This window comes from Nuphar pumila, chromosome 6, assembly GCF_984573655.1.
Source record: "Nuphar pumila chromosome 6, dmNupPumi1.hap1.1, whole genome shotgun sequence".
In the NCBI taxonomy this organism is placed as follows: domain Eukaryota; kingdom Viridiplantae; phylum Streptophyta; class Magnoliopsida; order Nymphaeales; family Nymphaeaceae; genus Nuphar; species Nuphar pumila.
Window position 1 is genome coordinate 134266162 of NC_143254.1, and position 14790 is coordinate 134280951.

The following is a 14790-nucleotide window of genomic DNA, read 5'->3' on the forward strand; positions in this document are numbered from 1 at the left end:
TCTTAGCAATTAAAAATATAAACAAATAAATTGTTACAAGGCAATATGAATAAAGAATATTTAAAAATAAAAACCACAAATTTTTTTCATGACAAATAGCCGATAAAAACATAAATATCGCGTTTAAAAATATGTTTCATACATTTAAAATGGCAAAAACGATTTTTATTGATTAAAATTCTAGAACTCGTGTGTCAATGTCGAGTCGCGTGTCCGTCCTCGTATCAGTATCTTTGTGACGTGCATGCGGGGTCAACTGGTCAAGTCAATCAAAAAACAAAAAAACCGGTTTGGCCTCACAGAACGAACGGAGCCATGAACTGGGGGGGGGGGGGGCGGGGCTTGGCGGGGCGGGCGGGGGCGTAAACATGCTGGGGCCCACGCCAGGCAGGAGCGTTTCTGTAACGTGTATCGACCAATAGCAGTAGAGCTTTCGTGTGGCTATCCAATAGAAGATTCACACGTGGAATCAACGATTTGGGGTCCAGGCAAAAAGGACCCGTGGCGATCCATCGTGTCTCTCGCGCGCGCTCCCGCTTCTCTTTCTCTTTCGTTTTCCTTCTTTACCTCCTATTTGGAAGCTCCGGCCCACCATCACAGCACGGGCGTGCTCTCGTCGTCATGGAGGGGCGAGGTGGCGGGCTCGGCCGAGTTCTGCTGCTAGGCTTCTGCGTCGCCGGCATCTGGTCCGCCTACATCACTCAAGGCGTCCTTCAGGAAACACTGTGATTCCCTTTCTCTATCCTTTTACCAGTTTCTTCCTTCCGTTCTAAAGGGGGTTTAGGTCTCTTAACGATTTTCAATCGGATCTCATCACATGCTCAAACACGATCTCACCCCACTGGTCCGAATTTTCCTTATTCACATGATCATCAGAAAGCTGTCGATCGCGGTGTTTGAGTTAGCATTTTTTGGTTCGTTCATTTCTGGTCTGGATGGTCACCAGATGTCCAGAAAAAGGGGATAATCGTGTAAGCTGCATTTTGGAAATGTGTTCTTCTCGACTTACCTCGTCTTCTTGGATAAGTGGTTGCATCTAAGCACAACCTTTAAGGTTGTATTCCTTGTGAATTTGCCTTTCACAAACATGACTTCTTTTCTTTTTCTTTTTTAATTTCCCTCTGTTGCCTTTGATTCGTTTTAGTGCATATTAATTGCTAAATCAATTTATTCAATTCGAAATTCATGGTTTGACATTTTTGTTTTCATGCTTTCATGTTTTCATGGTGATATGTGGTTTTATTTGCCAATTTTATGTTGATTGTATTGGTTCCTAAATAGTTCGTTTATTTTGCTGCTGGGACATGTCTTGCGGTGTAGTTTTTTTCTAATTTGTTTTTCTTTTTCTCCCTCCTCTAGATCTACCAAGTGTTTTGGTCCTGATGGCAAACGATTTGAACACCTCTCTTTCTTTAATCTTGCACAAGTTTTCGTTTGTTTCATCTGGTCATTGATAAGTAAGCAACCTTCACTTCTAAATCTGCGCCAACCTTGTTTATTTTTTTTTAAGAGTTTAACCTTACTTCTCTCTTTCTCTGATTTGTCTTTGGTTTCTTCAAAAGTTATAATGCTCTGGTCCCCTAGAAGTACTAGGGGTGCTCCATGGTGGAGTTACTGGAGTGCTAGTATCACTAAACACTACTGGTCCAGCAATGGGAATTGAAGCATTGAAGTACATCAGTTATCCTGCACAGGTGTGCTTCTGTTCTTATGGTTTTTTCTATACTACTGTTCTTGTGCTTATTTCTCTCAAACTTAGAAAATGATAAGAAGCCTTGCTGATGATGCCTCTCTGGTTAATTGTTGACATTGAATAAATATGTGGCACTCTGATGAATGTGCCAAATTATTCTTGCCTCTCAATGCTTCTGTGTGACACTTGTAGATGTGTAAGCCAAATTCAGGCTATGAAAAGGTGTGCCTTTTGATTAAAAAGTATTCATGCTGAAGGCAGTCTTAGAAAACATTCTAAGAGTAACTGCTGCATGCTTTTTGTTGCTCTTGCTGCTGCTTGATGGATTTTCAGGTGCTTGTTTGGTCTACTGCCAGAAAGGAAGAGATATGTTTAATTTTCCAATCGTTGGGAAAATTAGAAAGGGTGTTATAAGCACTCGTATTCCAAAACTGCTTCTCACTTCATGCAATAGATGGGGAATTATCCAAAAGGCATGGATAGTTCACTCCTGCTCACGAGTTCAATGTCTCTTTGCCTACGCAATTATCTTTGTCTATCCAATCTTAGAGTGTAGACGTTATGGAGATGAGGTAATTTCTAGAGTGGATCCACCAGTAATTTCTCAAATTGTATAGACACATAACCTTGAAAGCCTATGTCATTAAGATATGTGGACACAAGCACGTTTGAAAATTGTTTAAAAAATGGGATGCAAGGAGTATCACTAGCCTTTCTCTTTTGGTTATTTGGCTTGTAGATGTACCTCAGGAGATCCAAGGCTGTGAAACTTGCCCCTATAGGTATCGATTACGTTCTCTAGAGCAGCGGTGGACCAACTCTCAAACCCAATCTTGTATCCTAGCTTTGATCAACTTGGTGCAAACTTCAAGAAGCAACAACTCTATAATATCTGAACCTTTTGAGAGTTTTTTCCTTTTTTGTTTAATCCATCACATGTCTTAGCCTAACAGTGACTTGAAATTGATTATCTGTGTTCTGTGTTAGATAGACAGTTCACTTTGCCTACATGTCCCATGTCCAGACGATATCAACATGGAAACAGGACATGCCATGACATTTGACAAACAATTGTAAACCTATGTCAGACACAGTCAACATTGTATCCACTACTTGCTCTATATTTTCATGTGTTTAAATTTTTATTTTCTGCTTGCTTTTATTTTTAGAATTTGTTACTAACATGGACTACATTATGTTTTGTAGTGATATTAAATAAATTGGATCTTCACTTAGTATGGGATACATTAGAGGAGAGCCCTCCTCATTAATGCTTTGAGATCCTTATTCTTGTGGGACTCTAGATTGGATATGGTGTGTGGAGTGGGTTTCATAGTTACCCACTTTGATGGGTTTTATGTAAGGTTACCAGGAAGGGAAAAGTACACAAGAAACACCTTGAGAAATGGAAATGGGAAACGAGGTATTTCTAAGCTCATGTGAAATGGGTAATGATAAACTATGTCACATAGGTGCGGGTGCGGACACAGCGATGCAGCACTTTAAAAAAACTTGGGTGCGAGGGTGCAGGGAGGGTATATATATATATTATTTTTAACAGTTTTTAAGTTAATACTATGCGTATGTGTGTGCATATATATATATATATATGTTAAAATATGTTGATCCTTAAATGTACATATATATATTTATATATATATAAAGATCTTGGAGATAGGACAAAGAGAAGTACCCTGGATAGTTCGGGAAATTTGAAGACAATAGGAGGAAGGCCTTTTCAAGTTCCATTGCATCCTTGCCGGAGCCTCTTGGAGTCTTGCCCTTTGTTCAATCTTTTCGTTTCCCCGCAAAGATTGAGGGGGGGGTGTTAAAATATGTTGATCCTTAAATGTACATATATATATTTATATATATATAAAGATACGTATACATATATATATGTATACATATCTCTATTTATATATATATAAATATATATATTTTATCTTCCTAAAATACCCTCAAGGGTATTCTTGTAAATTAGCATTTTACGCATATTCCAATTGGAATATGCATTGTAATTTTTGTTTTATTTTTATTTTCTGTTTTTTATATTTTTGGGTTTCGTACCACATTGGGGGCCTCCCAAAAGTGACGTTGGGAGCCCCCAACGGTTACAAATGTGACCGTTGGGGGCTCTCCAACGTCCCCTTTGGGAGCCCCCAAGGTGGTCCCTTTTCATGCTTATAAATAGGGGATTTCCCCTTTGTATTTTGTGTTCTTGAGGGAGCTTATGCTCCATTGTAATGGGGTTTTTACCCCTTCTCCATTATTCTTCAATGATATGCAACTTATGACTTTATGTCATATTTTTTCCTTTTTATGGGTTTTATGTGTTAGCACATTATGTGCTTATGTTGTTTCCCTTTAATGGGTATATTTGCACTCCACGTGCATAAGTATGGGTTCATTATGGAACCCAATGTATTCCAAGTCACTTTCTAACATGGTATCAAAGCGAGGTCACGATGGGGTTGTCCTTTGGTGCAACGGAAAGCGTGTCGCTCAAGAAATGGTGAAGTATTCATTGCTCTTCCTTTTTGCTTTGAAGTTATTCGGTATGTATCCCTTTTCTTAAAATATTATGCATTTGAAAATATGTTTCTTGCATGTAGTTTGTTCGTTTAAATGGTTATGATAGTTGAATTATCTCTCTCAAATTTGGTGAACTCGTTTGTTGTTCAAATATATAATTTGTGTTTATCGAACTACTCATCGCATATAATAGCAATTTATGTTTTTTTTAAAATTACCTTCAATTATGTGAGATTTATAATTCTTACATAACTATCTCATGATTGACCTATAAGTTAATTTTTAAAATTATATATATGATTTATTGCTAAAGTAATGATCTTTGCTTAAAATTTCTTAACTCTCATATGAACCCTAATTTGATTTGAGTTCCTCTTTTTATTTTTTATTTTAGTGCATTTTTTGAAAAATTTGATATAATCCTTATATGAAAATCTCTCACATCTAAAAATCTTTGTTGAGTCCTAAAGTAGTTCTTGTTAATGATAACTTATAAGAACTCCTAAAAGTTTTTCAATGTTTCTTTTTTGAAAAATTGTTTATGATAAACCATTAGGAAAGATTTTTTAAAAGGAATTTCTCACACTACATAGAGTGCATAGTTCATCTTTTGCATCCTTTTGGTATAAATGATTTCATTTTTCATCTTTATAAACTTGTTGGTTTGTATTTTTCATAAGGTTTCGAAACCTCTTAATAATATCTTTTAAAAATGCCTACATTGGCCATAATATGGTTTTCTTTGTCCTCAATTGCAAGTGTTAAAGTTTGAGAATTTCAAGCATTGCTCTTTTTATAAAGTGCATACTTGCTCACTTTTGTGTATTTTTGTGCTTTGTGCACATTTGTTTCTCAAATATTTGCGCTTGTATGCATTCCCTTTTTTTTATGAAATACATGCCTTAGTGCATGTTTGTTTACACCTTGGTGTGTATTTGTTCAAGTATTGTATGAGTGCCTTCGTGCACATCTTTTATAAAGCCTTTTGTGCTCACATGTGTATTGTCTCTTCGTAGACATTTTTGCATTATGGAGCCTTTATGCACATTTATTTTTGTGAAAAATATAGTGAATTTAGATATTGAGTCCTTTTTAAATCATTGTAAGTGCTTTTAGCACTTTGAATGTTTCCGCATATCTCATCACAATCAAAGGTTTTTTAAAAATTGTTGTATGGGATTTAATCCCAAATTTATAAATTTTCAAGTGTTTTAAATATTCATTCCTTGAGTATTGTGTTAAAGCCTTCTTTGTGAACCATTACGGTTCTTATGATTTCTTTGATTAAAAGCTTGATTGTCTTGATGAATTCTTTATGTTGTTGTGTTTATTGCTTAATAAGTCCTTTTTGGTATAAATGACTTGTTTGAAGATTAAGCATAATTTGTGTTTATGCAAAATTGTTGTTATAAAGCACATTATTGATTATTGGACCTTTTGATTCAATTTTTTAATCGGTCTTCTTTTCTTTGAAAAATGATTCCTTAAGTGTTTATTGCCTTTTTGTGGCATTTATATTTGTCCATCACATGTTATTTAATGCATCTTTTATTTGGCCTTATTATTGTTATATTAGAGATGTTTGTTGAGGTGAGTTATGGGCACCTCGTGTTATATCATTTTAGTTTGTCCACCTTCCATATTATAGATGGTTGTTGAGGTGAGTTATGGGCACCTTGGGACTCTAAAATGATTTGTTGTATGATCTCTAATTATGACTGTGTCACTCATTTTTTCTCTTGTGGCCATTGATATTATGAATGCTTCTATGTAAATGTGATGGACATATGGTGTTTTAAAACCTTAAATGTTTTAAGGTATATTAAAAATCAAGGGTTTTGGGATTATTGCCCAACCTTTTCTTGTTTATGAATCTTATGAGTGCATTTGCACATTTATGATTTTGTGTTCTTGTGATTTTGCACAAGTATTCTAAGTGTTCTTGGTGTGTGTATGTTCACACATTTGTTCTCAAGGATTTTATTTTATCGATTATAGTATCTTGTTGAAGATATTTTTTACATGCATGTTATTGTTATGAGAATTCATTTTAAAAGGAGTATTGTTTTATTCGAGGTTTATTTTCATTACAAGTTTATTGCCTCAAAAATCTTTTCCTTTTATGCCCATTATCTAAGTGTCATCATATGTAGACAAGAATTTTATTACACCTTCGTGTGTTTTTAGCCCTTTGTTGGCTTTTGCTCTCTTGGTCTAGTAGCTGAACACACTTGTCTTGAGTGTTTTTATATGTAGACAAGGCACGTTGATTCACACCATGATGTGTGATTTTTAGCCTATGTTGGCGTTTGTGTCCTTGTTCTAGTCGCTTAAGATGTATGCCCATGGTTGGCTTATTTCACTAATTTCAAGTGCTATCATATGTAGACAAGAGATGTATTATGTTTTAGCCCATGGTTGGCTTATTACTCTTGTTCTAGTAGCTGAACATACTTGGTTTTAAGTGTATTTTTTACGTAGACAAGAGATATTTTTTAGTCTATGTTGGCATGTATTCTCTTGTTCTTATCGTAGATGCACTTATTTCAAGTATTATTATATGTAGACAAGAGGTTCTTTTACACACCTTTGTGTGTGTCTTTGGCCTTTAATGGCTTTATATTCTTGATCTAGTAGCTTATACACTTGATTTATGGGTTTTGGAGGACTAATGAGGAAGATGTTTGTAATGGATAAACTATTGTTGAAATTTGCCAAATTTCATTCATGACTTGTGTTTTTCAAGCAAATCATATTTTTGATATGCATATCAAGTTGATTTCTTAGCATTTAATCTATATATTAAGTGCTTATGGTTTTTGCCACCCTTATATGCAAAATGTGTATTAAGTATGTCTTTCATAAATGATTTTAAAACCTTGTGAACTCTTGGGTTTATTTTGCCTAAAGTATGCTTGGAGACTTTGTTTCTCTTGTTTGGCACTTCATTACATGTTTGAAGCATGTTTATTAATGAGTTCTTTGAGTATTAATTCATTTCATGATAAGTATATGCATATGCTCTTTATGGCCTTTTTGGGCTCTCATTCAATAATATTTATGTATATCATGCCTCTTCGTAGGCTTATTGTGGTGTCCCTTAGTGGACCATTTTGTTATTCCCCACTATGGGGTTATATTTGTCAAACGCTGGACCTTATGAATGCATTATGCATTCTTGCAATTTATTTCTGCATAATTTGCTTCCGCTCATTTTGTTTTAAACATGATATATGATTTTGAAACTTTGGGGTCATTTTTGCATAATTTGCATCTCTTCTAACCTGTGCTAGTTAGAAATGTTCCATTTGAATAAAAGTACAAAGATTTGTTTTACTTGTTTCTTTGTTGTTATTTCACAGGATCTTGGAGATAGGACAAAGAGAAGTACCCTGGATAGTTCGGGAAATTTGAAGACAATAGGAGGAAGGCCTTTTCAAGTTCCATTGCATCCTTGCCGGAGCCTCTTGGAGTCTTGCCCTTTGTTCAATCTTTTCGTTTTCCCGCAAAGATTGAGGGGGGGGTGTTAAAATATGTTGATCCTTAAATGTACATATATATTTATATATATATAAAGATACGTATACATATATATATGTATACATATCTCTATTTATATATATATAAATATATATATTTTATCTTCCTAAAATACCCTCAAGGGTATTCTTGTAAATTAGCATTTTACGCATATTCCAATTGGAATATGCATTGTAATTTTTGTTTTATTTTTATTTTCTGTTTTTTATATTTTTGGGTTTCGTACCACATTGGGGGCCTCCCAAAAGTGACGTTGGGAGCCCCCAACGGTTACAAATGTGACCGTTGGGGGCTCTCCAACGTCCCCTTTGGGAGCCCCCAAGGTGGTCCCTTTTCATGCTTATAAATAGGGGATTTCCCCTTTGTATTTTGTGTTCTTGAGGGAGCTTATGCTCCATTGTAATGGGGTTTTTACCCCTTCTCCATTATTCTTCAATGATATGCAACTTATGACTTTATGTCATATTTTTCCCTTTTTATGGGTTTTATGTGTTAGCACATTATGTGCTTATGTTGTTTCCCTTTAATGGGTATATTTGCACTCCACGTGCATAAGTATGGGTTCATGATGGAACCCAATGTATTCCAAGTCACTTTCTAACAATATATATATATATATATATATATATATATATAACTGGACTTGGTTAGGGTTAACTGAATCTACTTTTGGACAAAAATGGACGTCAATGTGGTTGACTTCACCTGACACAAAGGAAGCCATGTCCAAGTATCACACCCGCATGGGTGCGGGTGCGACGCCCTGTTAGAAGAGTCCGTGTTACATAGATGAAAATGATTGGGAAATGAATTCGGAAACTAAACAGAAAATGGGCTGGAAAACAAATGGGAAATGTTTAAGATAAGCAAGAAAAAGCCTTAAGAGCATAACAAATGAACAAAACTTATAACACAACAACTATCAACTGATAGCTTAAAATTATAAATAAGCATGTCGAAATGATTAACGCCACTATGCATTAACCACCCACAATTCCACACTCATCCAATAGCTGCTAATAAAGAAACCAAATACAATTTGTTAATGTTCAAGTCTATTGCAATGAATGTGAACTAGCATGTGCCAACTGAGCAATGTTGTAAGTTCAAAATGACATTTTCTTTTCACAAAATGGAAAAATTTCATGTGGTCCTCCTCTTCCCTTTTCAATCAGCACATTCGCTCTCCTGCATTTCCTATTACAAAATGGTTAAGGCTAATATTTATATTATATAAATTAAATATGAAACGAGCAAGTCAACGAAATGCTAAGAATACACCTCCTCCAGGCCTAATAGGAATAAATTGATAAATACTGCCTTGCAATAGTCACATATTAGACCTCCAAGATGAAAACAACTTGTTTCCTACATGAGGCAGTTGATGGAGATGACTTTTCTTAGTTTTTGATATAAACCCTTCGACCATGGTCTCACTTTCATGGTTTCACCCCTTGTTAGTGGCAGACACCCCTACAAGAGAGAGAGAGAGAGAGAGAGAGAGAGAGAGAGAGAGAGAGAGAGAGACCTGGGAGGATAGAAGCTTCATGGAGAATAGCAGTGAACTCTGGTCAACATGGTGAGGTTGAAAACCAAATCTCATGTTTGGGGATTTAGTTTGGAAAAGGAGGTTTTAGGCTAACAACACAAATATCCTTTTCTTCAGCATATTACAGTTAATTTCTATAGGATTCTAATGTCAAACAAGCTTTTCTTTTTCTTTCTGAAAACACATTTTAAAAACAGTTAATATCATACCTGTCTCGTTTCCCAAACTTGATAAACACGTTTCCTAGAGCATGGGAAACTCATTTCTCAGGGAGTGGGAAATGAGTTTCCCATAAAATAATTTCACGTTTCCAGGCAGTTCAGAAGTGCTGTGTTTTTTGTTTCAGAAATTGTTTCCTGTGAAACGTGTTTTCCATGTTCTACTTGTGCTTCCGGCAGCCCTGGTTTTATCCATTCAAAAGGAGGCCTATTAAGAAGAGGAATAGATGTTTAACATGAGGGCAAGAAAAGGAGAGGTTGATGGATTCTGTAAATGGATGTGATGTTGAGAAATGGAGTTCACATGAAGAAAGATATGAGAGAAGAGAGGGAAAAGAAATATGGAGAAAAGAGAGAAATTGTGGTGGTGCACTCTCTAGAGGATATCAGAATACCATATCAATCAAGAGTCTTATTTTTGTTCATTGTATATGGATTCAGTTTTGAATCAGCATCAATCCTTGGAACTGTATAGATCAGAAGGGAAAGTGGTTTCATCTTGGATGTATTGCATTGCTTACTGTTCTCATTTTTCATCTTATCCTTAAGTTATATTTGATCAGTTTGGGAAGACCTATTGTATCGGACTTTATTTAGTTTAGTAGATTTTTATCCATATGTCCTATGTATGCATAGAAGGGGTTTCATGTAAAATCTTGCCACATGGTTTTGTTTGGCTTGCATATTTGATCTTTGTGTTGCGATCTGTTATTCACCATTGGTTCAGAAAAAGACAGGAAGGCTTGACTTCCCAACACATGGCATATCTTCAAATGTCACAATAGCTTTAGCTGAAAATCCAGCCTTGTAATTATTAGGCTGCATCATTTTTTTCTTGATTGGCCCTATCAAAATATTTCAAGGAGCCAAATTGAACTAAGTGCTAAGAATGGCTTACTCAACTATTGATGGCTCATCAAATCTTTGCTGCCCCAGCTTGAGCAGCCAACCTCTTATTGGTCAAACTTTAAGTTTCCTGTTTTTTGTAATTGTGAAGTATTTTAGGTTTTTGGGTATCCACTTGATTGTTTTTTGGAAAAGTTTGAGGATTATCAACATCATATCTCTAACTAGGACACATTTTAAGATGTAATTGTTAAGTTGTTTATGCATATTGAATTCAGAAATTCGGTTCTAATGTGGCTTCATGAAAAAAAATTGTAGATCTATGATTGCATGTGTTGCTTGCATTTGATATTATTTTTCTTCTCTTTGAAATGCAAACAATAAAAATGAGCTTATAGTTGGTTGTTATCTATGTATTGCAAACCAAGTAATCATCTTGTTTCAGTTTAATTGTTTATGGCCATAGTAGCAATGCTTTTCTCTCTCTCAAATTTTTTTCTTTCTTTTCTTTTTCTTTTTTGTTATTGTTTTGGATAATTCTTGTTGATTTTAGTTGTGAAATATGGGATGGATGGCCTTATCATTCATAAATACACAAATGCTAAAGTAATTTGTTTTTGTTTTTTTTGCTTGGCCAGGTTCTAGCAAAGTCCTCAAAAATGATCCCTGGTGAGCCTCTCATTTTCTATAGTTTCGTAAAAGTTCATAGCATTAACTTGGGGTTCAAGAGTTGCCCCAAGTCGAATCAAATTTAGACAGTCCATGAATTAAAATCTTAATTATGTTTGTTTTCATTGCGCAAGCATGAACCTTATTGTGTAAGCATGTTTTTTTAAGAACTTCAAAAATGAATGTCCAAAATGCATTAGAATTTCATGATTAAAAGTTTGGATTTTGCATCTAAACCACTGAATCCAGAGTGTGTTTCCTATATATGAACCGTGTTGAACACATCTGCAGGGTCAGAATGATTGATTGACGGTTGCACCTGTTTTTGCTAGAGAGCATCGTACTCTAGATTGTAGCCAATGTGTCCATTTATGTATGTATATATGCCTGTGTACGTATGTATGTATTATGTGTGTATGTATGCCTTTGTTTCCATAAAATGGCAAATGGAACACCAAAGATGTCCTTTGTGTCATGGAAGCAGAGAAAGAAATAACCCCAAAAAAATTATAGGCTTATACCTCTTGAAGCTGGCCATCTATGTCACATGGATATGTCTGTGGATACTGTGATACAATCATTTTTATGAAGTTTTCCAATATCATTAGTATATAAGGGGATACACTGTGGGTATGAAAATGCCATATAGATATAGGTGGTTTTCTAATGGTATTCATGAATAATTTTGTCCAGTCTATGTTCTATGTTTTTACATGCTTGTATAATCTCAATGTTCAAGGATTTTGATTGTTTTGTTTGTAGAATGATTTTATCTGATTCTTTTCTGCTTTGGTTGTATGACTGCAGTAATGTTGATGGGAACTCTTGTTTATGGAATCAAATACACGGTTCCTGAATACATTTGCACCCTTCTTGTTGCGGGAGGGGTTTCTGCATTCGCACTGCTGAAGGTAATTGGTTTATAAGACCTGTCGAAGCTACACAGTAAAGAAAGAAATGGCATGTTTCCATCGAAGTGCTCCAGATGGCTTTGGCAGTTGTTGGAAGTTTCCTACACTTTTATTTTACATGCTGAATTTTACTTACACATTTTTTGTTTCTGCTTTTTTCTGCAGACTAGCTCAAAGACCGCTAGCAAGCTTGCACATCCTAATGCACCCCTCGGTTATGGATTGTGTTTCCTCAACTTAGCATTGGATGGGTTCACTAATGCCACTCAAGATTCCTTGACATTAAGGTAAAACATTTGAAATTATAACAAAAATGCTTTATGCTATTTAAATGGGGAATTTTTTTTGGCATTTCTGGCAAATTTGCCTAGGCTGTGCACTATCTAGTAGTTTTTTTCAGTGATATCAAGCTGGGGAATAGTCCATGATGTGTTGGAGACGAGGAACCCTCGGTTACGGACAGGTTATCAATAGTTGTGAGCAGGGATTCTATTTGCTGTAACTTGAGTTGTTTCTTTAACAATGAAAATTAAAAATAAGTAGCCGAATTAGTGTCTCCAATCATGAACACTGTTCAAGTTGTTGAGTTGTGCTGTCAGAATATTATCCTGGTTAATCTGAGTCTGAGTGATTCAGTCCATAATTTAGTCAATGTTTTACAGATACTGACCTTATTAGCTATATGATAATATATTTAACAGGTATCCAAAGACGAGTGCTTGGGATATCATGCTTGGGATGAACCTCTGGGGTGTCATGTACAACAGCCTTTACATGTTTGGTTGGTCTGGTGGAATTGGTTATGAGGCAGTTCAATTTTGCAAGCAGCACCCAGAAGTGGCATGGGATATCTTCTTGTACTGTCTTTGTGGTGCTGTTGGACAGAACTTCATCTTCATGACCATCAGCCGATTCGGATCCCTCACCAACACCACTATAACGACAACTCGGAAATTTGTGAGCATAGTTGTATCATCATTGTTGAGTGGAAATCCGTTGTCTGCGAAGCAATGGGGATGCGTGTTCATGGTGTTTGGTGGCTTGTCTTACCAAATTTATCTCAAGTGGAGCAAGCTGAAGAAGAAGTCCAAATGATGAGTTTTCCTTTGCTCTTCTGCATTTCTCAACATGGAGTTATTTTTGAACTTGTAGATTATTTTTTCACATATGTAAAAGAATGCGACCTGTCCACTCCATAGGCATTACCCCAAAGGGGTTTTTTGTGCTATAAACAATATCTCCGTTCAATGTAACGCGCTTCATGATAAATTTTGGAACAAACTACAGGTGAATGGCATGAGAACGTGATCTGGCTTGTTGGTATGAACACATATAATCCACATGACCATTGATTTTGAACTTGAACTATAATTGCCACAGCTTAATCCAGATCATGGCTTCATGCCATTTCAGTTGTCCTGGCTGTATTTCCCTGTAACGTCATGGTGCTTACTGGTGTAGTTGTTTTATTTTTATTTATTTGCTGTTGATATTGCTCACAGGTCAAAATCAAAGATTTTAAAAGATCTGATTGGGATTACTGTTTCTAACAACCACTTTACAATCAGGATCTGTCCTGGTGAATCCGTTAGAGCACCATCTTGTCAAGCAATCCTTTGAGATGCCCCGCATTATGGCTTTGTTCTATGAGTTTTCCCAAAGATGCCGATTTAACGCAGTATTGAGTAGGGGGTATGAGTTGCCTGAACTGTGCAAACATCAGTTTTCTTGGTGTTTTTTATGTTCTCTATTTTTTTTAAAAATCTTACCGTACATATGTGATCTACGAGCTTGGTTTTAAGTAATCAGCTCTTGAATCATCTGATTACGATACCAGCAGGTTTCTTAAGGGCTTGAGAAATCAATGACTTGCAAATTTTATTTTTTCAAGGCTAAAAAAAGGTGTTTTCATGATAAAAACATGCTACATGCTCTGGTTTCTAGTAAGCATACCATGCTGAATACATCTGTCAGATCTGATTTGCGAAATAATCGTTGGTAAAAAAAATTGCTGGTGCCATCCACATGGTATGGATCTCTCTCTCTCTCTCTCTCTCTCTCTCTCTCTCTCTCTCTCTCTCTCTCTCTCTCTCTCTTACATATATAAAATTTATTTTGCCCTATTCAAAGAGCTTTAGTCCACGGCTGATGGGCCAATAATCAGATTATTACTGCTGATGGCCAAATTATGGTCCATCCAAGACGCAAGATCATGTCGATTGATATATTTCCCATTTTCATATGGAAAGAAACAACCGCATAAACTTGAGTATTACACATGGATTTCCTCTGTCAAATGTTGGGCCTGCTTGGAATCCCTTGTTGGGTGGAGACGGTTGGTCGCAGAGTGTCAGCAAACTTTAGGCTTTTCAGTACCGTTCCACCATTGACTTGTTTCATGTTCTTCGTTGCTTGCGTCTTGAAGTTGGTATCGGTTAAGTTGGCGTTTGCCTTTGCAAGACTAGGAGACTGGTTCTTCTCATATTCTGTCCGGATTTAGACAGGTTCGCCCTTCAAACATCAACCTGCGATATGCAGCATTTTTCACTACTGTCGGGCAGTGACTTCACTAACGTGTGATATGTTTGGCAATTTAAAAGATTCACCTGGGTCTTGGAAACTTGCTTGGAGTCACACGCACACGTGTTCCTGCTGGTCTTGTCACCTGTTGACTATGTTTGGCAATCATCTTGTTGGATGAACGTGAATCGAGGTGGCCCAGTCACTTCTACTGTTTTTTTGGGCTCTTCCATCTCTAACGAAAATGTAGGAATACGAGATCAATGTAAGTGTATCGTGGTTCTGATCCTTATATTCTCTCATTAGCAG

At 36.1% G+C, this 14790-nt stretch overlaps 1 pseudogene; it reads left to right on the forward strand.

Annotated features, from left to right (window-relative positions):
* Positions 1-621: 621 nt before the first annotated feature.
* On the forward strand, positions 622-13196 carry LOC149836358 (UDP-galactose/UDP-glucose transporter 3-like; annotated as a pseudogene).
* The last annotated feature ends 1594 nt before the right edge of the window (positions 13197-14790 follow it).